Below are 19,301 nucleotides of genomic sequence, written 5' to 3' on the forward strand. Positions count from 1 at the left end.
CTCACTGTCACTGGACACAGCAGCTTGCTCATATGCTTCTTGTTGTAACCGTGATAGAGCTAAGGCAGTCACTTGGTGGGCATGTCGTGTCCGTGTCACATGAGCGGCATTGATGAAAGAGTTAGCTGTACCAGATTTTACTACACCTGAATCAGTTAGAGCTACAGTCCAGCCACTCTGATCTAGGAAATCTCCCAGTGCATTCCACAAGGCCTTCTCCAAATGGAACCTGCCAAACATGATCAGGAATTCATTTTCACTGTGAGTTGCAGGCCAGGTCCATTGAATATACTTGCAGTTCGCAAAAATTGGACAGTCACAAGTGAGTACTGGAATCTGGCCAGGGTTGAGGAACTCTGTGATGGACTTCAATATGTTCATGGCGTGCTTGATCATGGCTGGTGAGTCTGCCTTCTCTTGAAATAGTGGTAGAAGAGCAATCAAGACAGGGGGATTGAGCGGAGGTGATTGCTGAGATGCATGATAGGCAGCCCATGAGATGATGTCTCCCTTCTCACTTGCATTTCCGTCGAGAAGCTTGGAAGCATGCTGAATCCATTTCTCCTCCTTTTCTTTTGCTTCTTCAAGCCTCCCATTTACAGGTGTCATGATGACATGTGGTACACTGGTATTTGATGCTTTCAGATGTACTGATTGATTTATGCTAAACGAATCTAGAAGGTGAGGTTTCTCATTTGGATTTGCAGGAAGAAAGCAAGTTGCCACCAGAACACATCCGAGATTATCTTGTGTAGGAAATTGGATGACACTTATACCACTTCCATGGAACGATCCTTTGGCTGTTGTGGAAGAGGGATTATGGTCGATGTTATCCAGTGCACCCACAGTGAAGAGACCTTTCCTGAGAATAGATGGGCACACAATTTGGGCAGCAGTGAATTGGTCACACATTGCAGATGACAATTTATTCTCCCGTTGCAGAACCCGGCTGTATGAGATGCTCAACCCTAGTTTAGCCATTTGATCACTGAGTGTTCTGTTCCTTGTGAATGTGTATACTGGAAGTGGAGGTTCTCTCTCAGGAGACTGTCGTTTGGGAGTAGCCAGTTTCGTGCACCTTTTCTTTGAATTGTGGAGGACCAACTGGGCGATTGTTTGAGAAGCCTGTGTGTCATTAACATCGCTCTTCAAGTTTGGTCCATAAAGGATCATTGATGACAGGAGTGTAAGACTGGGAAGCATTGTCTGGCACTTAGGGGGGAAACTGCCAGAAAACTTGAAATGTGTTTCTCCAAACATTTCTTCTCTGCATATTTTTGCTACTTTTGCAAAAAGTAGCGCTTCTGATTGATAGTCATGTTCATGCAGAGCATCTTTCAGCATTTGTTGCATGCCTTCTGGAAATACAAGAACAATGTTCTTGCCATCTGTCTGTTCTTGCACACCGGTGTCGGCAAAGTGCTCAAGAAGCCTGCTTTTCAACCGGCTCTTGTTAATTGACACATCATGCCCAGGATTTTGAAGACAGCGTTCATACATCTCATGAAGATCTGAAAACTTGAACAGGTATGTCCCATCCTCAATGGCAAACTCAACATAAGACACCAACTCCACAAACGCTCTGGCATCTGCTCGTTCCCTTTCTGTGTTGGAAGAAACACTTTCACGGCGATGAGCCCGGTCTGTTTCTGTATCGTGTTAAACAGTTCAGGTGGTACTTGGCTTCTAGGGCGATTAAATCACCCCCTGTTATTTTGTACAAGAGTTGGTCATCCTGCATATCAGTTGCCATCTTTCTGAGGGACTGATCAGCGCCAAATGTTTGGAAGTTGTGTAATTTTTGGTCGCCTGTTTTTTCACAGAAGATGCACACACATTTGGCATCAAATACCGACTGCCGCTTTGACCATCGCATCTCAAGAGCTTCGGCTTCATGTTTTCTTTTCCTCATTACTTGTCTGTTGAGTTTGGAATTGTTGAATTTCTGATGGCAAGAACGATGCCATGAGGCATTATTTTTCACAAAAGTTTCTACTGTTCCTTCTGTTACATATTCTACATCAACTGGCAGTGCATTTATTTTTCTGAACTCCTCAACATTTCCCAGGAATGCAGCGTATACTTCTCTGGCATTAAGTTTAAATCCTTTCTGTGGACAAGATAGTTTTTCCGGTGTAGTTTTCTTGCAGATTATGCAAGCACTCCAATCCATGATGACCTGAAATTGAAAGAAAATAGTCCACATAAGCATAAAAAGTACAATATCCAAACCAATATTATACGTTCCAATGCTGTAATTTGATAGAAAATTCATAAATACTTTTATTGGTTTCTTGCATTTCTAAATTTGAATAGCTAGACTAAGATCGCATATATTCCAGGGAATGTATTGTTTGAACATGGTCTTAAATCACATTTGAGACCAGGCACTCTTGCATTTATCCCCTAATTCTTATGTTTTTTTGTTTTTTTTTTGTTTTTTTTTACACATTTGAGTAATGACATCACTGCAACATAGTGAGCTTAAAAAGGCTTATATATTGTTACAGATGCGGTTTTAGATGTTATATTGACCGAGCGGTGGTGTATTACCGCGTCCGAACAGTTACTCCCCGATTAGAACCCGATTTCACCCGACGTTGACCAGATCGCACCACAGATATTCAATCGGGAAACCTCTAAAGCGACCGAAAGAGAATGAAAAAGAAGAAGAAGAAGAGTACGGAGGAAGAACAGATTTATTATACACACACAAGCAAAAAGAAAGAGCGACCAAAATTATTTACAGCAATGGATGGAAGAAGCAGTCACACAGTGCATTGTTAGCTTGAACTATTCATTTTACTTAATCCCAAGACAACGAGCAGGACAGGACGTTCACACTTACACAGGGGATATTGCAGGCAGGTAGGGCTTGAGGTGGATTGCTTGAGAGGGAGGCAAGGTCGGAGGCAGCAGCTCTCAATTCCTCGCGGTTTTGGCGGGAAAACCCTCCGTCGCGTATCCGCTGCGGTAGACGCCACGCGCTGGTTCGGCACACCTGCTCCTCTTCTTGTGGTGGAGCCATCTCCCTCCTTTCAGCGCGTCTCTCCAAAGCTGGTTTCCTCTCCGAGTACCTCTCCTCTTTGGCTTGGAGCGTTTCGCATCTCACCGCTCTTCTTGGTGCCGCGTCTTCGCTCCTCTCCCAGGTCATCTCCCAAGTCCTCTGGTAAAGCAGTCCCTTACAGTCGCTTTTATCACCTCGGGCGGAATCAAGCCGCCGGCTGCGAGGGCACGCCTACCGGGTCGCTCACCGCGGTGCTGATTGGCCATGCGACCCTCTGGCTCACTCCTCCCCTCGATGACGAGGTGGAGACACGCCTTTCTTCTCCGAGCTTAGCACATGGGCAATGGCGGCTTGCGGGATTGAACACAACTCCCACCCTTTTGAAAGGAACTTTGGAGAGCGGAGATGTTTGGGGAAATTGCAAGGGCCTACTCTTATTTTGTTTGATACAATGCAAAGTCAATCTAGTGGGAAACACAGATTTAGCCTACATGGAATAAGGAAATACACTATTTAAAAAGATATATCGTGACCTGCGTGTAAGTTTCATGGAATTAACTAGGAGGACGGCTGCGACCATTATTTACATTAACAGGGTGTTACCATACTTTTGTAACGTTCACATTGTAACGTTTTCACATTCGTTACACTTCCTCCAAAATTGTTACTGCACCATTGTTATTGTTACACTTCTCAAAAAACCGTTACACTTCTCAAAATCGTTACACTGCACCCTCCTTTCTTCAGTTCCGTGCTCGGGCCTACTAAACTTTAACTTAGTGTGACACGTAGGTGTAATTCCCTCTACAATTAACCTGACCCTGAGTGTGACAATCTTAAAACACAAATAAGTATGTCCCCCTATTGCATTGCACCCTGTCTAACAGACTCAAGCCCACAGCTAACCGAATTACGGAATTATTCTCAAACTATACATTTACGGTGGGGAGCATTATTTACAATTACGTGATTTCTTATTTACAACGCAACCCAGGACCTGTGTTTTTTTTTTTTTAGGGAACAAGAAAAAGAAATTCCTGTTGGGAGGGAGGAGACAGCACGCATTGCATCGATGCACCAGTACCAATACCACCAAAGCACCCAAAAGCACCAAAAAGCACCACAAAGCACCAAAAGCACCACAAAGCACCAAAAGCACCACTCGGTGCGCAGTCACCATGGTTCTTAATAAACACAACAAAACAACTGGTGGTGGTCTTCACTTTCTCTGCTGGGCCGATGTTCTTCCCGACGTCTTCTGGCTTCATGCGGCCTATTTGGACATAATAAAAAGCACAACTTGTGTTCGTTTTTATTTATGGCCTCAGGGGCCAACTAAGGGTGGTCCACCTGTTTGGCATAAGTGCCACCTTACCGAGGTCCGCAAGCAAGATTCCCTGGCCACTATGGCCGGTCTCCAACAGAGGTGCCCTGCCCCAGAACCTGGGGTCCATCAAGTGGTACTTGGCCGCAGAACAGCGGTCCATAAAGTGGTACATCAACGCAATGCATGCTGGTTCTGGGAATCTCGGGCGCACAATGGCCACCTCACGCACGTTCCCCTCGGCACCCAATGGCGCACAGGTCATGTGGGAGACAAAAGAAAGACAATTGAGCGAGGGGTAAGGTCACAAGGGTACACGTCAATAAGGCAATGCAAGGCGAAATGCGTACGGAGGGCGAAGTGAGAAAGCTCGTCCCTACCGTACGTCACCCCCCTGTCACCTACCCTACCCTTGCCCTTACCCCATATGTACAAAATCTACACATTACCAATTCGTCACTACTGTCACGTCTTCCCCATATTTCCCCTATACCAAATTTGTCACCACAATCCCTCTACTTCAAAATTTGCCATCACCAATTCATCATCAATCCTCATAAGGAGGGAGAGATGGAATTACGCACAATGTCACACCCACGTCATGATGCGTCTCACAATCCAAACATTTGCATCATAAAAAATAATCAAAACATGGCATGGTGTGGAGTACCTGTCACCTCAGGTGAGTGGATGCAGATGGTGCGAGGAGATCCTTCATCCTAACTATCCTCTAAATGATTTTAACACACTTTACACTACCCGGGGTCTTTCCCTGCCAATCCATTGGCCAACTTACACTATGGGTTCTAAAAACCAATTCCCATTGACCAAACTGTGGTGCTTCTCAATTTGGGGTCTCACTCCCCCGATTCATCTCCCGGTGCTCTCGCACAATTTCTGGGCTGCGACGTCTAGCTCTCCCAGCAGGTCTACCCACCTGCACACCTCCACCACTGTAGTTGCCACCCGAGCTTACCTAGCTCCTCACCCTAACCTAACTAACTGGGGACAGCCCCTCTCCTGGCTCTGTCACCCCATGGTGCCCTCTGGCACTGGGCTACCCGGGTCCGTCCTCCGGATCCTCGGGCCCCATCCACAACAACTACTACCGGCTCCCAGAGCCCACCTGCGGCCTCACCTGGCCGACATCCTCACAGTGGTGGAGTGCCCAACCAACTACACACACTAACAGGCTACACGCCCAGCCATTTCCACAACACTAATGCACCCATCCAAAGACCATTCTTTCACCCGCACCACAGATGCCAATATCCAACCACAATTTACCTGTACCCTCTACCTAACACTTACACTACCCGCCCCGGGTATCCGTGATGGGGGTCCACTCTTCCCCCATTCACACCTTCGCACCATCCACTCCACTCCACAATTTCCACCATACTCACTCCACGACCATCCATTCCAATACTCCAGATATTCCACACTACCATTTATTCCACACAGCCACATACAACTGTTGTTGCACACCTGTGCCCTCACACCTGGTGCCACCTGCACCCTCCTTTCTTCCTGGACCATTTGGTCATCACAATACACAATCACTATCACTCACTCATACACTGCTCCATCCACCTGTTCAGTTGCACACCTGTGCAATCACACCTGTTCAATTCTCACCTGTTCAATCCTCACACACACGGCATCATCTCAGCTAACTACTCCCCTCTGAAACTTGCGCTTCCCAGTCGTCCCTTTAAACTATTGCGCTCCCACGTCATTATAATCCACACTAATCTACCTGCGTCCCCACTACAGGTATCAGTCACTAACTAATCTTAACGTTACCTAATGTCATCTTCGCTAGATCCCTACAATTATCCAAGCCCTCCCTGGCTCGGTTGTCATAGCCACCCCATAAACTATTGCGCATTTGCCCCCACCTGTGAGGGATGGTGGATTTGCCATCTCACCACATCGGGGGTCTCTCACTATAAATTTTGCTCGTCCAAATTCCAACCAATTCAAAAAATTTCCATTTACTGCCAATTCTACCCACTATTATAAATTTCGTATCAAATCACTACTATCATCATCACAGTCCACTATATCCTAGCCTCGGTGCGTCGTGACATCATTAAACTCGGTTCGTAAAGCCGAGCAATGACTTCGGGTGGTTTGGTCGCCTGCAGGTTGAATCCGTCCGGCTTTCGGTTCAAGGGAGGTGGTTTGGTTGGACCGAGGCTCCACGCACCATCTCGGCGCGGCACCTTGCGGTCCCGGGCCCGATGGCTCAATCTCCCTCGGTCGGAACCCCGTCCCCACGAGGGGGCACCGTTCCGCTTCCTCCCACTCGCCCTCGAACCGGACCGGTCGCCTCGCCCGACAAAGCCCGGACTCGACCGTGCGGGGCGGGGCCAAGCCCGAATCGGCAACGACGCTTCGAAGAGAAGCGACGCAGCATCGACCCGCGCCGGGCCTCGCACCCAACAAAGCACCCCTCGCACCGAGCGCTCGCATCGGCTATCCGTCGCCCTAACCGCTAACCTGGTTACCGTCGATGCTTTACTTGCATGCTCACAAGCATACGCTACCCCTTTCACCCTCACAAAACCTGGCGTTCCAACGCCGTCCGTACATTCCACCAACGCTCTCTCTGTTACACACCACACCTCTCGCGCACACTTCGGTCCACACCTCTCCTCCGTTACGTCCTCCGTAACACTCACCATGGGCGTGCACTCCGTATTGCTCTCACTCCCTGTGTCACACCCCGTACACACCGACGTGCATTCTCGCTCGCACTCGGTTTCACTCCCACACTTTATAACACACCCACTCGCCGACGCACACTTTTTCCTCCCACGCGTGCCATTTCCACTCACACGGGACCCCTCACCAACGCCCGGATGCTTCCTCGATCCCAAGCGCGTGAAAATTCTTTTGTCGCCAAACATCCTCTTACAAAATCTCCCCGCACAATACACAACAGCACATCTCACCTTCGGGGTTCTTCTTCCTCCCTGCACCAAAACCTGCAAACTTCCATTTGGATTAGCGAGTACATCATCAGGATGTGCATTTAGACTTTGAGCAATTTCCATTCCTTCCTCCGATTGTTGCTCTTTTAACTTTAAGTCCCCGGTCTCTCCAATTTCAACTATACCCATAATTTCTTTGTTCACCTCGACGACCGCTGGCTTTAATAAAACACCCTCTACCTCATCGGTCGCCGGCTTTTCCAAACCCCGTGTCGCGATTTCTACCCCCGTCATTGTACCCGTGCTTTCCTCCGCTTCGCTCAACCAGCGCTTTTCGACCCGCTTTACCTCCTCGTGCACCCCTGGGACCCTTTCGCCCAACTTGCGGTCTCTGTCCCTCTGCTCCCTTGCCTCTCTATCGGCCTTCATTCCGTTCGTTATTTCTTCAATTTGGTTTCCCAATCGCTCACTGTTCCGGTTCAAAAGGGCTTCCATTTCAGCCATAAATAATTGCATGTCTTCCACCGTTGGTACAAAGGGCGCGGCAAAATTTGGTGCCGCTGTAACCACGTGCGCGAGAGCGCCATTTTGTGCACCTGATACCTCCTCAACCACACCTTCTTTACTCTCCTCCACCATTTTCCCCACTTCTTCCCTGGGGTCCTGGGTCGATTCCACCCTGTCTATCTCTCCCACCGACATCCGATCGCCTTGATTGTCCATGGCGCGATCTCAAAATTCGGGTTTTATAAAACAAAATAAATTTCGGCAGCTTGTAATTTTGAGCGCGTTAAGCGCGCTTCGGGTCCGATTTCGGGTCCGATCTCCCTCCTCGACACCAATTGTTACTCTAATAGTACAATTGGTGTTCCAAAATTTGGGCCTAACAAATTTAGTCCCAGGTCCGAATCCCACTCCTGACACCAATTGTTACAGACGCGGTTTTAGATGTTATATTGACCGAGCGGTGGTGTATTACCGCGTCCGAACAGTTACTCCCCGATTAGAACCCGATTTCACCCGACGTTGACCAGATCGCACCACAGATATTCAATCGGGAAACCTCTAAAGCGACCGAAAGAGAATGAAAAAGAAGAAGAAGAAGAGTACGGAGGAAGAACAGATTTATTATACACACACAAGCAAAAAGAAAGAGCGACCAAAATTATTTACAGCAATGGATGGAAGAAGCAGTCACACAGTGCATTGTTAGCTTAAACTATTCATTTTACTTAATCCCAAGACAACGAGCAGGACAGGACGTTCACACTTACACAGGGGATATTGCAGGCAGGTAGGGCTTGAGGTGGATTGCTTGAGAGGGAGGCAAGGTCGGAGGCAGCAGCTCTCAATTCCTCGCGGTTTTGGCGGGAAAACCCTCCGTCGCGTATCCGCTGCGGTAGACGTCACGCGCTGGTTCGGCACACCTGCTCCTCTTCTTGTGGTGGAGCCGTCTCCCTCCTTTCAGCGCGTCTCTCCAAAGCTGGTTTCCTCTCCGAGTACCTCTCCTCTTTGGCTTGGAGCGTTTCGCATCTCACCGCTCTTCTTGGTGCCGCCTCTTCGCTCCTCTCCCAGGTCATCTCCCAAGTCCTCTGGTAAAGCAGTCCCTTACAGTCGCTTTTATCACCTCGGGCGGAATCAAGCCGCCGGCTGCGAGGGCACGCCTACCGGGTCGCTCACCGCAGTGCTGATTGGCCATGCGACCCTCTGGCTCACTCCCCCCCTCGATGACGAGGTGGAGACACGCCTTTCTTCTCCGAGCTTAGCACATGGGCAATGGCGGCTTGCGGGATTGAACACAACTCCCACCCTTTTGAAAGGAACTTTGGAGAGCGGAGATGTTTGGGGAAATTGCAAGGGCCTACTCTTATTTTGTTTGATACAATGCAAAGTCAATCTAGTGGGAAACACAGATTTAGCCTACATGGAATAAGGAAATACACTATTTAAAAAGATATATCGTGACCTGCGTGTAAGTTTCATGGAATTAACTAGGAGGACGGCTGCGACCATTATTTACATTAACAGGGTGTTACCATACTTTTGTAACGTTCACATTGTAACGTTTTCACATTCGTTACACTTCCTCCAAAATTGTTACTGCACCATTGTTATTGTTACACTTCTCAAAAAACCGTTACACTTCTCAAAATCGTTACAATATCAATTACCTGTTTCTTGAAATATTAAATGAATGACTCAAAATCTCGGCACAGTACTTCACAACCTTATGTTATACATTAATTTGCGCTAATATCTTGTTAGTCTATTGTGACGTCATTATGACGTCATTAAATACACTTCCTGTCATCAGATTTTTTGGAGCTTACCCTCTTTTTGATCCTTATACATGGGCAAAGCTTTGGTGAAAAAATTGTGCTTTTGTCCACAGTGTAACGGTCCTTGGCATTTTTGTTAATAACGTACCTCACTAATGTCCCAAACCTCAGAAACCGATCTCCACTTCGGGCTGTACCCTGCCCATATGTAGTTGTAATTGTCATGGTTCTCTTTTTGAGGCAATGTTTTTATGGCCGGATGCCCTTCCTGACGCCAACCCTCTTTGTCGCCTCTTACGACACGCAGGGATACGGTGTACCTATTCTAACCAGGGTACACACCTTGGTACACACCAGGGCACACACACACACACACACACACAAAAAGTTAAAATTAAAACAAAGACCCACTCGCGCCTGCGTTAACTCGGTAAAAAAAATTATCCGATTTGCACCGGGTTTGTGGTAGCCGGGTGTTAACACACTCTCGCAACTACCAAATCCGAAAATCGAATTCAAATCCGAGCTGAAACAAGCCCATACGGCCAGCCTACACCAATCACGCCAAGTGAAAATTAAGGCACAGCCCTCAGAAAATGCTCAATTTCTTTATTCGACAATAACTTAAAAACTACAAATCCCACAAACTTCCAACTTACCTTATTCTTCTTCTTGTGGTCTTATCTCTCGAAATCACAAAGGGTATGTGAAGCAGCGACGCAGGAAACCAATCAGTTACATGGCCAAAGAAAAAAAGTGTTGCGTTTCTTCTTTCAACAATAACGACTTCTGGCTTCCAGACCATACAACCAATCATGTTTAAATTTAAAACACTTATTCCGCTTGCTGAGAGCTACATTACATTAAAGTTTCAAGTCGATCAATGCAGCGGTTCAATAGATAGAAGCTTTTAAAGATTTTCGTTCAATTATTTGTTGTGACCAATCCATGTGACTTATCGACACTTCCCAAGTGAAGTTTTAACTTGCCCACATGCTGAACATTTGTGTAAAGTTTCCACTCAATATCTTCAAATATTAGGGAGGAGATAAGATTTAAAGTTTATGCTTAAAAACATCATAACTCCGAAACAATGCGATGTAGGCCATCATCATGTGGGGTATTTTTGTTCGCCATGGGCATGCGATCGTGCATGCAAAGTTTGGGCTCGATCTGTTCAGCCATTGCGGAGAAAAAGAGGTTTTAGTGTTTTTCATGAAAAACAATATGACGTCAAATTTATTTTGAACCTACATTTTTTTAAACCACGGTCATGTAAAAAAAATATCATATTCGTGGGACCAAGGTATCTATTTGTCGAATTCTAACCTAGTAATGTTAGCCCATTTAATATCCTAAATAAACACATTTTTGGTCCCATTGCAGAGTTCTTTAGAATGAGCCATGACTCCATTTTTCCCATTGAGTCGTTTCGGAGATGTAGAAGGGGCAAAGTTGAAGGTGTTTTCCAAGATGGCGCCCATACCACGTGACATATGACGTCATAATTGGCAGTACAAAATGATACATGTCTATTCAATCACTTCATGAAAATTTTGTGTCAATTGGACCAACAGTTGCTGAGAACGTTAATTTTAAAGTATTCGGACCTTGAAACAGTAGTGGGGGAGGGAAGAAGAAGAAAAAGAAAAATTCTTGGAATAACAAGCATTGTGAGTATTGCGCTGCAGTACATGTCCCCGACCGGCAGTCTGTCGTCCGGAAAACTGTTGGGGAAATTACCAAGGGTTATTTACCCACAGGTTCTGAATCGTTCCCAATCGCTAATTACCTCAGGACGGGCTCACCTGTGATTCGCACTCGGGACTTCGATTTATACACCGTGCAGACAGGTCAGCAGAAGAACGAGAAAATAAGTTGTTGATAAAGAACCTCTCGAGTCGCTAAATATCAGTAATTTATTATATTTTCTGGTTCGCGATCAATGATCGATGTGTATATATATGTTGCTCAGCTTGGCTCCGCCCCTCCCGAAAGCGCGTGCTGTGTCGCGCTTTTGACGTTCGCGAGACGAGGCTGAGGGCACGCGGTGCGGCTTGAGGAGAACTCGAGAATAAACAAAGTGCCATAACTTAGTCAAAAATGATCGAAACGTCGTGAAGTTCGAACTGGATCTGTAACTTATCATGAGGAAACCATGTACCAAGTTTGAAATCATTAGCATTAAGAGTTTAGAAAAAAAGGCCGGATAACTGTTCTTTGCGTGACGGACTGACAGACTGACAGACTGACAGACGGACTGACGGAGGGACGGCGTGCAAACCTATAGTCCCCTCCGGTGTACAGCGGTAGGGGAATAATAATAGGTATTCCTCTACATTTCAGGTTGAGGAAACCTAATAATGATAATTCTAAATTTTATTCGTATTGCACTTTTCAAATGCATAGAAACCTTAAAGTGAAAAATTAGTTGTTAAAGTTCAAGGAAAAAAAGGAATGTGATTAGAAGGTAAGTAAAGTAGAATCAAATTACAATAAATACAAAAAAAAAGAAAAAAAAAAGTGAAATAACACGCGATATAAATAACAATGGAAAGGGGAATTTACATATAATATAAACAAGGAGAAAAATGAATAAAATATAATAGCCCCCGTCGTTTTAGTACTTTTATTGTACGGAGTTAAAGTCCGTCAGCCATCCATCTTTGGTCGGATTACAAAATAAAATGTTTTGCATAAGTATATTCTCGTGTGTTGTCTTTGTGCCAAGTTTGAAGAAAATCGGTCCCTGCATGTCGAGAAATGGTTGGGAACTCGTTTAAGTAACAAAATGGCCGCCAGTCGGCCATATTGGATCTGATCTCAAAAGAATAAGCCATCATTCATCATCTGTGTGCCAAGTTTGAACAAGATCGGTAGATTTGAACAACAATGCATGTCCGAGAAATGGTCGAGGACGTGTTCAAAATCAATCGGGTGTATTACAACTATAATGGCTTCCAGTCTACCAGTCGGCCATCTTTGATCACATTGTGAAACAAGATGATGTCCATATTGTATAACGTCATGTATTTGTGTCCGTCTGTTTGTCCGCACAGAATAAATATGACTTTATCTGCAATCGTTGTTCCGATTGACAGGAACCTTTCACCATAGGTGCGCCTCCTACTATATAATTGTTTAATGATAATTATGACATCATATGTTACGTGGTATGGGCGCCATCTTGGAAAAACCGAAAAACTTTGCAGCTATATATCTCAGCAAGCGCTGCATAGAAAAAACGAGACATGGTTCATTGTAAAGAACTCTCCATGGGGAATTACATACACTGTATGAACCATCAGTGCTGTTATTGTGCTGTTGTGACCTGGAATTACATACACTGAATTACATACACTGTCCACATGCTTTTGTATGTGGACACCCGAACATCACACATCTCATTCCAAAATCATGGGCATTAATATGGAGTTGGTCCCCCCTTTGCTGCTATACCAGCCTCCGCTCTTCTAGGAAGGCTTTCCACAAGATGTTGGAACATTGCTGCTGGGATTTGCTTCCATTCAGCCACAAAAGCATTAGTGAGGTCGGGCACAGATGTTTGGGTGATTACGCCTGGCTCGCAGTCGGCGTTCCAATTCATCCCAAAGGTGTTTGATGGAGTTGAGGTCAGGGCTCTGTGCAGGCCAGTCAAGTTCTTCCACACCGATCTCGACAAAACATTTCTCTATGGACCTCGCTTTGTGCACGGGGGCATTGTTATGCTGAACCAGGAAAGGGCCTTTCCCAAACTGTTGCCACAAAGTTGGGAGCACCCAATCATCTAGAATGTCATTGTATGCTGTTGTGTTAAGATTTCCCTTCACTGGAACTTAGGGGCTTGAACCGAACGATGAAAAACAGCCCCAGACTATTATTCCTCCTCCACCAAACTTTACAGTTGGCACTATGTATTCGGGCAGGTAGCGTTCTCCGAGCATCCACAAACCCAGATTAATCCGTCGGACTGCCAGATCGTGAAGCGTTGATTCATCACTCCAGAGAACGCGTTTCCACTGCTCCAGAGTCCAATCGCGGTGAGCTTTACACCACTCCAGCCAATGCTTGGCATTGCGCATGGTGATCTCAGGCTTGTGTGTGGCTGCTCAGCCATGGAAACCCATTTCAAGAAGTTCCCGACAAACAGTTGATGTGCTGACGTTGCTTCCAGAGGCAGTTTGGAACTCGGTAGTGAATGTTGCAACCGATGACAGACGATTTTTATGCTCTTTAGCACTCGGCAGTCCCGTTCTATGAACTTGTGTGGCCTCCCACTTCGCAGCTGAGCTGTTGTTGCTCCTAGACGTTTCCACTTCACAATAACAGCACTTACAGTTGACTGGGGCAGCTCTAGCAGGGCATAAATTAGACGAACTGACTTGTTGGAAATGTGACATCCTATGACGGTGCGACGTTGAAAGTCACTGACCTCTTCACTTCAGTATGACCAGATCTACTGCCAATGTTTGTCTGTGGAGATTGCATGGCTGTGTGCTTGATTATATATACCTGTCAGCAATGGGTGTGGCTGAAATAGCCAAATCCACTAATCAGAAGGGGTGTCCGCATACTTTTGGTCATGTACTGTCTGTTAATGATGATGTCATAGTTACCTCCATTATGACGTCATAGCCGGCGAAGCCGGTGTTGTGAATGAACGCGTACGTATTATGTTGAAAAGCCAGATGTTGCTGTATCCTTTGAGAATTTCGAAGCTTTGACGCACCAAATCACTCAATGGAGGCCGCCATCTTGCGGAAGCGGAGGTATGCATAAAAAATTGCGAAAAAGTTCAATAGGAGTTTGTTTCACCCGTCTTTTTTTTATTCACAATCTTATGCACCTCTAATTTGTAATTAAAATACTTTAAGACCAACCTCGTTCCCTGGGCCCACACGGGCCCTGGTTATCTTCAACGAAAATCGTCACCAAACACCAATGAGATTCGAGCATTTGAAAAATTATTTTTTAAAAGCTGATTACCGCGTTTCGGAGGCTGAAAACGGCGTCAAATATTCTAAAATTGACGAAGAATTATTTTTTAGAAATCTCGCAGGCCGTAGGGGATAGTTTTTCACGGCCGGAAATATCCGAAGTTGAGACGGAATTCACCGAATTAATCAAGAAGGAAATTTTATAAACCTTAATCTCATCCAGAATGCAAATGGTGTCATTTTGAACAAGGTACGGTACCTACTACACCTACCTACTACCAACTACCTAACCTACTGATGCCATAGTGATAGTCAGGTTCACTATGTTTTTTCGTTCAAAATTTTTGGAGATTAGCAAAACTATACATTTTTGGAATATTCAGAGCATGAGGAATCCAAAAATTACTGTTTACATTTGCGTAGACACCTTTGCGAAAATGATACTCAGGACAGTGATGAAGATCTGTAAAAGCATATTCCTGAACGGTATAGACCTCGTAGATCCTGTGTATAGGACTTATAGTTCAATCTGATACTACCTATAACTTCCTATAACAACCTATAACTTCAAAGGACTTGCAATATCATGTATTATGTAATACAGTTATATCACAAATATAAAGACAATGGTTTTCAATTACCTTTGTTTGTTGCTTTTCTATAATCCTGAGCACTATTTTGAGGCCTTTATTGGATTCCTTGACCCAGAAAACATAGGATTAGCATATTTAATTAAGTCTCTAGGTTGACTAGAAGCCGAGATCGCGCAAAATATGTATTTTATGGTGGCCATTTTCAAAATCCAAAATGGCGGCCATGGAGGTGTCTGTGCAAATGCCAACATTGGTTTTCAGATTCTCCATGCTCTGAAGATTCCAAAAATGTACAGGTTTGCTAATCCCAAAATTTTGAACGAAATTATATTTGTTGACATGGTGAACCTGACTATGATGGGTAATATTGGCAAGAGGCTTTGGCTTCGCCGGCTCATTGCGGCTTTGCAGTAGGGTACTAGTAATTTGACAAGTACAAAACTTCATTCGATCAAGATGAAAGTTATTGAGCGTCATCTAGGGATAAGTTGGTGGAGAAAAAAATTATAATAATGACGTCATCGGTCACATGGGTCGGCCGCCATATTTGTTTTAACACAAAAACCTTAAAACAACTAAAAACACGTCCTGGTGAGGGTCTGCAATCTTTTATTGCTCTTTCTTGTTTATATCGTGGCCTTCCACACAGTTTATTAGACTTCTGGGAGCATCATCGTTTCTCGAGTGCTATACCTGACTCCTGGGAGCATCATTGCTCGAGTGCGGTACCTATCTCCTGGAAGCATCATTGCTTAGTACCTTACTTCTGGGACCATCATTGCTCAGTACCTGACTCCTGGGAGCATCATTGCTCGAGTGCGGTACCTATCTCCTGGAAGCATCATTGCTCGGTACCTTACTTCTGGGACCATCATTGCTCAGTACCTGACTCCTGGGAGCATCATTGCTCGAGTGCGGTACCTATCTCCTGGAAGCATCATTGCTTGGTACCTTACTTCTGGGACCATCATTGCTCAGTACCTGACTCCTGGGAGCATCATTGCTCGAGTGCGGTACCTATCTCCTGGAAGCATCATTGCTCGGTATCTGACTCCTTGGAGCATCATTGCTCAGTACCTGACTCCTTGGAGCATCATTGCTCATGAGATGTGGAAATGATGCAATAATGGCCTTTATAGGTTAGTGTCGGGATTTTCTTTTTATTTGGCGAGGACTGTGGTGATAAGTCACCTCGTCTTTCTTGAAAGATACCGTTGGTCACTAAGTTACATACCTGGTGTTGGCCTAATGGTTAGGGTGGCGGGCTTGGGATCCTAAGGTTCTGAGTTTGAAATCCCGTTGAATTAACACCAGGTGGGGTTGACTCAGTCTGTCATCCTTCCGAGGTCGCCAAAATGAGTACCAGATAACTAGTTTTTGAGAGGCATTGCATCAGCGGCAGACACGCCCACAGAAAAAATATGATGCAACCAGCAACCATCAGCCGGAAGTGGCACACGAACAACTACCACTAAGTTGCAGCAGCTGATTCTAGCAGAGGGGGTGCCCATCCAACTTCAGGACGGTGCACTCTGTCCTGCTTGTGAAACACCAATCGGCCAGTTTCTAGACAGGTCAGCAATCGAAGCCAGATTAGACAGGCCCCAACGGAATTCTAATAATAATCCAAATGAAACCATTATCTTCAGTCTTTTAGAACTCTTCGTCATTTCGAGTGCGCGAGTATTGCCATCGTTTTCTTTTTCGTTGTCGGGCCCATTTCCTAGCATGCACCGAGTGCAGCATCAATTAATGCATTTCGTTTCCAAACATAATCCAATGCGATGATGAGGAAACCATAAAAGCATGCTGCACATTCCTCTCAATGGGATTGAGCATTCTCGCTGTTTGTGCACCTTCCGCCCCCTTGGGTCTCATCAGTCCTGCAATGTAAGCACAATTACCTTTGGACGCACTCATTCACCTCTGCCCTCAAAGACACTCGTGTAAACGCCTCGGTAATGATATCGCTTCAAATATACATGATGCCAGTGCTAGAGGAGGTCATGTTATGCTTGCCATGTCATGCTTTCATCATCTTCAATTTCTGATGCATCATTTAAACTTCAATGTTGTTTGATGATGAGCTTCAGTTTTAGTTTTAAAAGGCAGAACCTCCAAGTACCTCGCAACTACCTGTCTCAACATGTGGGTGCAGCTGTTAACACCTGCTCCAAACATGGTGTCAGTACCTGCGTTGAGTGCTTTACTGCAGCTAAGCTGTCATATCTCCAGGTGCAGATTTGTGACCTTTGATTGGTCCACTATGAAAGATATCAAAGTTAGTTCCAAGTGTTGGACAAGAACCGGATCGCTTCATTCTCGAGATTCTTATTTGAAAAGATTCTTTATTGAGTGTAACTTCATTGAATTTCCCAGTAATATATGTGTGAGGTCAACGATGTCGTCTCTCTGATTGAGAAATGTGACATGACATGTGTATTTATGAATTCACGATTGGCTTTGAAACAAAGCACATCCTGCTCATTCAAACGATGTTCCAGTTCTTGAATTGAATGGACCACTGCAGCGATGTCCACCATCAGGGAGCACTTACTTATAACTTCCACAATGATGTATCTCAATTATGTCGAGTGATTCATAGCAATGAAAACCCTCTCTTCTTCTACCAGAACTTGTGAAAGAACGCTAAAGTAATGGCATTCATTCAGTAGCGTGGGAAGGGGGTAGGGATGTGAAACAGAGTGGGATGAAAGGGGGAGATGGGGGAGAGGGATGGGGATGGGAGGGTGGGTTGGACTGAGAGAGACAGAGGATAATAATTCCTTTAGCTTACTAAATGCCTGGTTCAATTCTCAAAAGGATCATCAGCTGGGCATCAGCCATCATTTATATATTCTGATCCTTCAATCCCAGAACCACAAGTCCTCTGAACAGTAGTTCGGCATCTGTAGTTGTATCCAAGCATCACCTGTTCAGGGAAAGAGCACGAGAAACTAACTTTTGAAAACATTTAATGATCCAGTTTAAAACAAAAACGAAAGAGCATGACAAGAGAACAGAAAAGAAAGAATAAACGTTCAATGAGATGAAAAAAATAAAAATTAACAACTAAACAACAACAACAACAACAACATGCATTTTAAGGCCATTTTCCCTGCAAGAGCGGGGGTTAGCCTCTAAAAATTTAACTTAAATTAATTAAATTAATCTTAAAAATTAACAACTAAACCAAGGAGAAAAATACATAAAAGGTCATGGTGCCCGTGATTTTAGTAAATTTGCTGTATGGAGTTAAAGGCCGTCAGTCGGCCTGCTCTGCTGCTCTATCTCACCCTCTCTCTGCTGCTCTGCTGCTCTATCTCAGAGCAGTCGGCCTGCTCTGCTGTCGGCCTGCTCTGCTGCACCCTAAAATCCTGCTCTGCTGCTCTATCTCACCCTCTCTCTGTTCTCTTCACCCTCTCTTTTGCTCAAGGTCAACTGCCATCTGCTTGGAAATCAGCCAACATCACCGCTTTGCACAAAAAAGGTGCAAAAACAGATCCTAGCAACTACAGACCAATCAGCCTTCTCACAATTATCAGCAAAGTCATGGAATCCATCATTGCTTCGGATATGAAATCTTTCCTCTTCTCCAATGGCTTGATCTCTGATCATCAATTTGGTTTCAGACCAGGTCACTCTACTCTGGACATGCTGCTTCTGCTGTCTCAACAATGGATGGAGGTCCTCAATGCCAAACAGGAAATTAAAGCTGTCTCCCTCGACATATCACGTGCCTTCGACACGGTCTGGCACCCCGCTCTGCTCACCAAACTCTCCTCCTTTGGTATCCATGGAAATCTCCACGCATGGCTGGCGGACTTCCTCTCTAGTCGTCGTCAACGTGTGGCCCTGAATGGGTTTCTCTCATCTCCTCTTCCTGTTCAGGCTGGAGTTCCCCAAGGCAGTGTTCTGGGCCCCGTGCTTTTTCTGGTCTTCATCAATGATCTCTCTGACTCTCTCGAAAATCCTCTCTATCTCTTTGCTGATGACTCCACTCTCTGCCGCTCCATACCTCTTCCCTCAGATCGGCAGTCTGCTGCCTCCTCACTCTCTGAAGACCTGGACAAAATCACAGACTGGTCAAACAAGTGGAACATGTCTTTCAATCCTGACAAATCTCACACTCTTACTATGTCTCTCCGAAAAGATCGACTGGACAACCCTCCCATCTACTTTCTCAACAATCCTCTCCAAGAAGTTCTGTCGCTCAAGATTT

The sequence above is a fragment of the Myxine glutinosa genome, chromosome 14 (genome assembly GCF_964187855.1).
Source record: "Myxine glutinosa chromosome 14, kmMyxGlut1.1, whole genome shotgun sequence".
Taxonomy (NCBI): Eukaryota; Metazoa; Chordata; class Myxini; order Myxiniformes; family Myxinidae; genus Myxine; species Myxine glutinosa.